The sequence below is a fragment of the Lytechinus pictus genome, chromosome 18 (genome assembly GCF_037042905.1).
Source record: "Lytechinus pictus isolate F3 Inbred chromosome 18, Lp3.0, whole genome shotgun sequence".
Classification (NCBI taxonomy): Eukaryota; Metazoa; Echinodermata; class Echinoidea; order Temnopleuroida; family Toxopneustidae; genus Lytechinus; species Lytechinus pictus.
In genome coordinates this window covers 10,363,379-10,372,880 of record NC_087262.1, presented here as the reverse complement: position 1 = coordinate 10,372,880, position 9,502 = coordinate 10,363,379, and positions in this window count along the sequence as shown.

The following is a 9,502-nucleotide window of genomic DNA, read 5'->3' as shown; positions in this document are numbered from 1 at the left end:
CTTACTCTAAAATTCTGTTTCATTTCAATGGATTTCTATTAACTCACTCATTTTGACCCCTTAGTCGGAGTCTCACTCTCTCCTATCTATTTAACGTTAGTTATCTTATTCAGGCTTAGCCAAAATTGCTTTGCATGATTGTCACCTCTCTAAATGCGTGCATGCTCATTTTGTCTGTAAAGCAAGACTAGAATTAGCAGTGAAAAACTGTCATTAATGCTAGCACTGTGTAATTACAGTGAAATAAGTACTTGCGACAAGTTGCATGCCTTGCCTCGAGTCTAATCAAATTTAAACCTAATATTAAATTTTTTTGAAATGTGTAACTTTTTTTTACACTTAATAACAAACCACATCATTTATTGGCTTAATTACCACCAGCCCCACCCCAATCCCCCTTGTAAAAATGAAGAGAAGCAGACACAGGTGATGCCAATCACATGAATCAAGTAATAAAAGTTATATTTAAGAACTTAGTTAGAATTCCATATGTACTCCTCAAAAAAACAATAAAACAACAACTTTACAAGTCAATCATACGACCATCTTTGGAATACTGCAGTAGTGTGTATGGCATGCCCCTATCTTAAGAAAGACATCATAAAACTGGAAAAGATCCAACGTAGAGCTAGAGCAACTTAACTGATTCCTAATCTAAAGAACTTAAGCTACATGGAACGACTGAAGAAATTAAATCTACCAACGTTATCCTACAAAAGAAATAGAGCTGATATGATCCAATCATCCAAACATTTAAGATTATTCAGGGCATAGATGAATTGGACTGTACAAACTTCTTCAAACTTGACACTCAACCTTGGACAAGAGGTCATTCTCGAAAACTAATCAAGTTAAAAGAGAACACTCAACACTCGGGCAATGGGACTTCTCGCAACAAGTAATCAACTCATGCTATGGAATAATTTGCCTACTGAGGTTGTAAATAGTAAGCGCAGTATAAATGCATTCAAATCAAATCTAGAGAAGGCCTGAAAAACCAAGTTTAATTGTTTCGACCCCGACACAGAATTCTCATAACTCGTCCAAACCCACACATACATTGTAAAATTGTTGAGTTCAACTGAGGACAAGTTCAAAGAAGATGCAGAGGGGCAAATAAATCTTCTATACTTAATGCCCAACATCAAGGTAAATCAAGGTAAAAGGTTGAGAGCGAGACTTTCTGGTTACACTCTCGAAACCTTGCTTTTGTTCCGTTACTTTTAATGGTCGAGATTGGAACCCACCTCAATGGAATTGAACTGCAGCCGAGATCTCTGACCACTACTAGTACATGTAGCATAGCAACATATCCTGGAATTTTCAATTTTTATTTTAAAAAAAAATCGGGCAATACCATGAATACGGTGAGCCTAAAAAATTTGGTCCGATTGACCAAAAAAAAAAATTGAGACTTAATTTTCAGGAATTAAACATTTTTTGTTACACCCTCTTTTAATAAAAATAGAATCAAAATTACGAAATGCGAGCGTGGATCACGAGCAGAAAATTTTAAGCTATGTCTGGTGGTAAATAATTCTTTAAATAGACGCATAATTTTCACGGCCGATTTCAAAACATCGCATGCGATCAGCGACCGATCGCATGCGATGTTTTGAAATCGGCCGTGAAAATTATGCGTGTGAGGAAAAAGATACTGGCCCAAAATCACCAATTTTGAGGATAACCGGAGGATGGACACGGAGTGAAATACGGATGTAGAGTAAGATATTAAGTCATTCATATCCCTCGTTATATATTTTTTAAAAAATATGTACGATAACCATGATTGCCATCCCACCTTATGACTCGGAATATCCGATCTAGTTCACTGTCCCGATGTTCGGGTAGGTAGAGCGTAGTGTAGCGCCTAGCGGTAGTGAAGTGGAGTGGAGCCTGCACGAACATCGCCCAGCGTTCTCGCCAGGATTTTTCTTACGCGTGTCGGAAACCCGCCGATTCGGCGGTGGCCAAATTTGCACGTGATGTTTTGATTTTCACATGCGCTGCGCTTTGATCCGATCCAAAGTCAAGTTTCATTGCCGATCCGCGAAGTTCAATAGATGATGTAATGCTGTTTTAATCGGCGGCGGACACCAACCTAAAACTGATATCGGCGAAAATATTGGAATGTTAAGTTGTTATTTTTATTTCAAAATTTAGGGGTCTTTTTTTGTCTGGATATGTTTTAAACTGTTTTGAGGTGTTAATGAGTTAAAATATATTTCATATACCTTTCGTTATGGACTCCCGTTCTCCGAGAAGAAATATATATCACGCATTATTCGTAAATTTCTTACAACGGCGGAAAAGAAAATAAAACAAAATAGAAGTCACAAACATCTCAGATTAATGAGCGATCGATTTGGGAATGTTTTAAAATTGTTTTTGAGGTCCTAACGAAATGAAATATATTTATATACCTTTCACTATGACCTCTCTAAGAAATATTAATGATGCACTATTTTGACAACGGCGGGAAGGATTATAAAACAGAATAGAAGTCACAAACATCTCAGATTAATTAACGATATATCAGGACATTTTTAACATTGTTTTGCGGTGTTAATGAGTTAAAATATATTTGATATACCTTTCGTTACGGACTCCCGTTCTCCGAGAAGAAATATAAATCACGCATTATTCTTAAATTTCTTACAACGGCGGAAAAGAAAATAAAACAAAATAAAAGTCATAAACATCTCAGATTAATGAACGATCGATTTGGGAATGTTTTTAAATTGTTTTTGAGGTCCTAACGAGTTGAAATAAATTTATATACCTTTCGCTTTGACCTCTCTAAGAAATGCACTATTCTGACAACGGTGGAAAGGATTATAAAACAGAATAGAAGTCAGATTAATGAACGATATATCAGGACATTTTAACATTGTTTTGAAGTGTTAATGAGTTAAAATATTTTTAATATACCTTTCGTTACGGACTCCCGCTCTCCGAGAAGAAATATAAATCACGCATTATTCTTAAATTTCTTACAACGGCGGAAGAGAAAATAAAACAAAATAGAAGTCATAAACATTTCAGATTAATGAACGATCAATTTGGGAATGTTTCAAAATTGTTTTTGAGGTCCCAACGAGTTGAAATATATTTATATACCTTTCGCTATGAACTCTCTAAGAAATGCACTATTCTGACAAGTGACAACGTTGGAAAGGACTATAAAACAGAATAGAAGTCACAAACATCTCAGATTAATTAACAATATATCAGGACATTTTTAACATTGTTTTGAGGTGTTAATGAGTTAAATATTTTTAATATACCTTTCGTTACGGACTCCCGCTCTCCGAGAAGAAATATAAATCACGCATTATTCTTAAATTTCTTACAACGGCGGAAGAGAAAATAAAACAAAATAGAAGTCATAAACATCTCAGATTAATGAACTATCGATTTGGGAATGTTTCAAAATTGTTTTTGAGGTCCTAACGAGTTGAAATAAATTTATATACCTTTCGCTATGACCTCTCTAAGAAATGCACTATTCTGACAACGGTGGAAAGGATTATAAAACAGAATAGAAGTCAGATTAATGAACGATATATCAGGACATTTTAACATTGTTTTGAAGTGTTAATGAGTTAAAATATTTTTAATATACCTTTCGTTACGGACTCCCGCTCTCCGAGAAGAAATATAAATCACGCATTATTCTTAAATTTCTTACAACGGCGGAAGAGAAAATAAAACAAAATAGAAGTCATAAACATTTCAGATTAATGAACGATCAATTTGGGAATGTTTCAAAATTGTTTTTGAGGTCCCAACGAGTTGAAATATATTTATATACCTTTCGCTATGAACTCTCTAAGAAATGCACTATTCTGACAAGTGACAACGTTGGAAAGGACTATAAAACAGAATAGAAGTCACAAACATCTCAGATTAATTAACGATATATCAGGACATTTTTAACATTGTTTTGAGGTGTTAATGAGTTAAAATATATTTGATATACCTTTCGTTACGGACTCCCGTTCTCCGAGAAGAAATATAAATCACGCATTATTCTTAAATTTCTTTCAACGGCGGAAAAGAAAATAAAACAAAATAAAAGTCATAAACATCTCAGATTAATGAACGATCGATTTGGGAATATTTTTTAATTGTTTTTGAGGTCCTAACGAGTTGAAATAAATTTATATACCTTTCGCTATGACCTCTCTAAGAAATGCACTATTCTGACAACGGTGGAAAGGATTATAAAACAGAATAGAAGTCAGATTAATGAACGATATATCAGGACATTTTAACATTGTTTTGAAGTGTTAATGAGTTAAAATATTTTTAATATATACCTTTCGTTACGGACTCCCGTTCTCCGAGAAGTAATATAAATCACGCATTATTCTTAAATTTCTTACAACGGCGAAAAAGAAAATAAGACAAAATAGAAGTCACAAACATCTCAGATTAATGAATGATCGATCTGGGAATGTTTTAAAATTGTTTTTGAGGTCCTAACGAGTTAAAATATATTTATATACCTTTCGCTATATGAAATCTCTAAGAAATATAAATGACAAATTTATTCTGACAACAGCGGAAATGTAAATAAAATAGAACAGAATTCACAAACATATCACTAAACAGATCACTTGGATTGTGAAGCGTCTCGGCTTGATAGGGAGGTATAAACCGGGATATAAATGATAGTCTTTAATAAAAATGTTGATGATTCATAATATATTTGTAAAGAGTTTTGATGTGATAACGACATGATTTATGATATAAAATCATTCTTCGAAAACCAAAATGAAGCTCACAGCCAAAGCAAGTGATACCTCCTTCGACATAAGGTACATTACGTAATACCTTGGATGACCAAGCTGGGCCAAGTCTGTCATCAAGACACTCGACAACATATTGAGATAATCTGTCGAGATTTGCTGAACCATTAAATCAGGTAAACATGAGATAAAAATCGTTTCTCTTGGGACTCATTTGGGCAGCCACTTTTTAAAACATGAGCCACGCGAGCAATTGCCTTGGGTGGTGATGGACATTTCATTGATTTATTTTTTAATCAGCGACTTTACAAATAAAGAATAATAATACATATTCTAATAACTTTTTAAATCTTTGATGGATTTTCCTCAAACTTTCACCAGTATTTATCATTTTTTTTCTCCTATCTGTATTATAAACTTTTTGTCAGGGTGAACTCCCCCTTTAATGTTTGGTCACTTGAAAATGAAACCTACGTATCATGAACGTGTTTTCAGATGGGAAAATTTGGAAATTGCAAAATCACTTATCGTTTATTTCTACCATGTTTATTTTTTAAAGAAAATTGATACTTCGAAAAAGTGTTTTTGACCATTTTCATCATTTTGCAATTCAAATTCCCTTTAGAAAGATGTTGCAAAGTCTTAGGGATATTTCTGATCTGTACGATGCAGGATCTAGGGGCGGGGGAGTTGTTTTTTTGTATGGTAGTTTTTATTTGACAACTTCAGTTCATATACAAAATAAAATACATATAAGAAATAGAAGCTTGATGTCTTTACAAATTGATAAATACCTTGACAACTCATAAATTTAACACCATTTTTTCCCTTTAGTGTTATAATAAAACACAATGTCAGACATCTTCCAATACATAATTATATATAACATTGATGATGATTATAATATGCATTAAGAATAAAAACTTCTACAATAAATTCAACATATTGATTTTTTCCAGTGTCAAATATCAACATAAAAAAGAGATTTTCCAAATACACATTGGCATGACAAATCGATTAGAAATACCTAAAAATATATTTTTAGATATTTCTAATCGATGTGTCGATCATGCGGTCTCATGCCAACCCCCCCCCCCCCGCCCCTAGATTATTAATCAATAGAAGAAACTGTACACACATGTAAAAAACAATACAAGAAATTATAGTCTGTTTTAGATGAAAGAATTAAAAATAAACGTTAAAAACAAGCAATTAGCCGTCAAACAAATAACATTAACTTTACATCTCGCTCCCGCGCCCGGGATCTCGTTTTTCTCCTTTGACAAAATCATGCACACACGTGTCGCCCTAAGCCCCATTTCCAGCAAGCTAGCCACCGGGGATAGCCAACACTCATTGTGAGTAACTTGTGACATGACAGCAGATGACATGAGAAATTGAGAATGAACGTTAAGAATATTACTTAGAAAGTAATTAGCGGGAAAATTATGAGGAACAGTTCATTTTATGATAAAAATTTCTTGAAAACTATCGGAAAACGGCGGACCCGAGTCGCACCGCGGACAATTCAGTTCTAACATACATTGTAGCATGCATGTCCGCCGGCTCAGCTAGGCGCGCTGGCAACGCTAGTGTGGCTGCTCAGGCTTGGCTGGCTGGCTCGCCGGCCGGCTGGAAGTGGAAATGCGCCAGTTTCTACGCATGGATATTTTCCGGTCATCAATAATAACATCGTAGTTTGTCTGTTGCCGAAATGATTCTGAAACATCCTTTACTTTTGAGGATTGATGATGAATGATGCAACAATTATTTCCGATGACTTTTCCCCACTTTTTATGATTTTTTTTAATTTATTTTTTTGCCTGTGTCGCTCGCGTTTTGCACGTGACGCACATAGAGCTTGTGGAATTTACGTGTGTCGCATGCGACGCGTGTGTTCTACACTGGCGAGAACGTTGACATCGCCTGAGAGGCTGAGGTACTGACCCCAGTGACACAAAATTTTGGGTGGAAAAAATTATGCTTTTGAGTTTTGTTGTTTCTTTTGCAAAGCAAGTCTCTAAGTCTAACATGGGAGATTATCTCCCACATTGGAGAGAGTCTCCCATATTGGCCGTGCGCCTCTGCGGGCTCTGGCTCTACTGCTGAATATCCTAATTCCTAGAACTTTCATATAATATTTTTGTAGAATTTTTTCATTTCCCAACCTTTCCTGGCCTGGAAAAAGTCAAAATTTCCTGAATTTCGGAAAGAGTGGAAACACCGACCATGCTGACTGTATTATTTTAAACCTTTCCATTTTTTTTTCTTGCCGCAGTTTATATTGTGTGAAAATTAGGTCTAGATTCTAGAGCTGCAAGTGATCTAGATCTAGAGTCTAGTAGTAGGCTACTCAGCCGACAGAGTACCGTAATGTTCTCTCACAGTACACTTGCCACTGCCAGAAGAACATTAGATTTAGAATTGATTTATTTAAATCGCTATTTACATATTCTCACCTCACATCGACCCTTGGTTTCTTGGTATCAGGTTCACCGCTATCGTTAGCTGCCATAGTATTAGTAAATATATCAAGTAAACACACGGAACAACCCTTGATCAATAGCTCGACAGTTTGTCCTCGTCTAAAACATAGACTAAATGCGAATCCCCGCGTCGTTACTCTAGCTATACGCGCTAGCGCATAGCTCGAGTAAAATAATTGGTCGTCAAGCCCGGAGCTCCGGTGGAATCGAGGGGCTATGCGCCTGCCTGGATCAGTTTACCAGCAGCAGTGCACTTCCGCGTTACCTTTGCTGACCACGTGGGTCGGCGAGCTCTGCAGCGATATCGCGATAGCGACCAAACAGTGGCCGAGTGGTCTAGGCGCCTGACCAGGGAGCTTTTAACAAAGTCCTGGGTTCGATCCCCAGCCTATGGTATTCTTGCTAACTTTAAGCAGACTTATTCAAAAAATTAAAAATAAAGAAATAAATAAAGCATAGTTGGGACGGATTAAGGATTTAATTAAAGAGGGGCCAATATGTTTTCATTTATTTATTTATTTTTAATGTACGTCTGAATGTTAATTACCAGCATAATAAAAAGTTTGTTTATTTATTTATTTATTTTTTTTTTTTTTTGGGGGGGGGGGGCGGGGGAGTCACTTATGTGAAACAAAAGAACTAAAAAACAGTAAGCATCCCGTTTTTTTTTTTACATTACTAATTTTAATTGTGCCTCTCAAAGGGGGGGGGGGGGTGGGCATGGGCCGGCTTTGCCCCCCTGGATCCACCAGTGGTTCAAACTTCGAGCTTTTATTGTTTAACACATTCTGTTCATGATTGAAACAAAAAGTGCTCATTAAAATGTCCTGTTTTAAATTTAGGTCTGGATACCAAAATTGTTCACCTTCACTGCACCCATATCCCACAGCACTTCCATTCATGGAATATACAGTAACACTTTACCACTTCAAACATCTTCTTGGCAGGCATAGTGCATATTATTTTCATGGTATTAGACATATCAGCCCACTTATACACTGATAAATGTGCGTGACAGTTCTATTTTCATAAGTTCTTTTAAATTTAGAATAAAAATCACTTCAGTAAAATAAGCACATGTCCAAGATCACACTCCAACTGAATCACGACACATCCAAAATTGTTTACAAGTCAGAAAAGTGTTTAATGATATACCTATACCTGTCTGTATATTACAGATGTAGAAAGGGGCGATACAACAATCAACTGTATACTTTACAGCTCAAAAAATGGGCTAAAAAATCCTCTCCATTACATTGAATTATCAGACAGTAATAACTTCTTTAAAAATCTCTGTAATTTCCAATGATTACACATTCCAAAATCTATACAATCTATAATATATTAATGAAAAGGAGAACACTCACAAAAAAACCTACTCCATTTTGTATCAAAATTGTGATTTACAATGGTTATTTACAAGATAAGACATATAATCTGTATGCTTAACATATAGCACATTGATCACAATACAACTGTTTATTAAGGAAACTACATGAGGCGATGATAATATGGTTAATTAAAGGGATGGTCCGGGCTGAAAGTATTTATAGCTTAATAGATAGAGTAGAATTCACTGAGCAAAATGCCGAAAATTTCATCAAAATCGGATAACAAAGTTATTGAATTTTAAAGTTTAGCAATATTTTGTGAAAACAGTCATGAATATTCATTAGGTGGGCTGATGATGTCACATCCCCACTGGTCCTTTTGTATTTTATTATATGAAATTAGGTTTATTCAAATTTTTTCCTCCAAGAAATAGAAAGATTGGATTGACAACTGATTTAGTGCGTTAGATATTTATTGCTGCAACTTATTTCATTATAAGGGAGACATATTATTCACACAAGTATGAAATGAAAAAAATATGATTTTATGTAATAACATAAGAAAACGGAAAGTGGAGATGTGACATCATCAGCCCACCTAATGAATATTCATGACGACTGTTTTCACAAAATATTGCTAAACTTTAAACTTCAATAACTTCATTATTTTGTTATCCGATTTTGATGAAATTTTCGGCATTTTGCTCAGTGAAGTCCACTCTATGTATTAAGAGATAAATATTTTCATCCCGGACCATCCCTTTAACCATAGAACTAATGAAGGGGCACAATGTAACACAACACCACAGACAAAGGGGTACAGTGGGATACCAGTATGGCGGTTCCATATTTGCTACGGCAACAATTGCTCCTATGAAAAATCTGCACGTTAAGCCAAGCATAAGGGTAACCTCCAAAACTAAATAAAGCC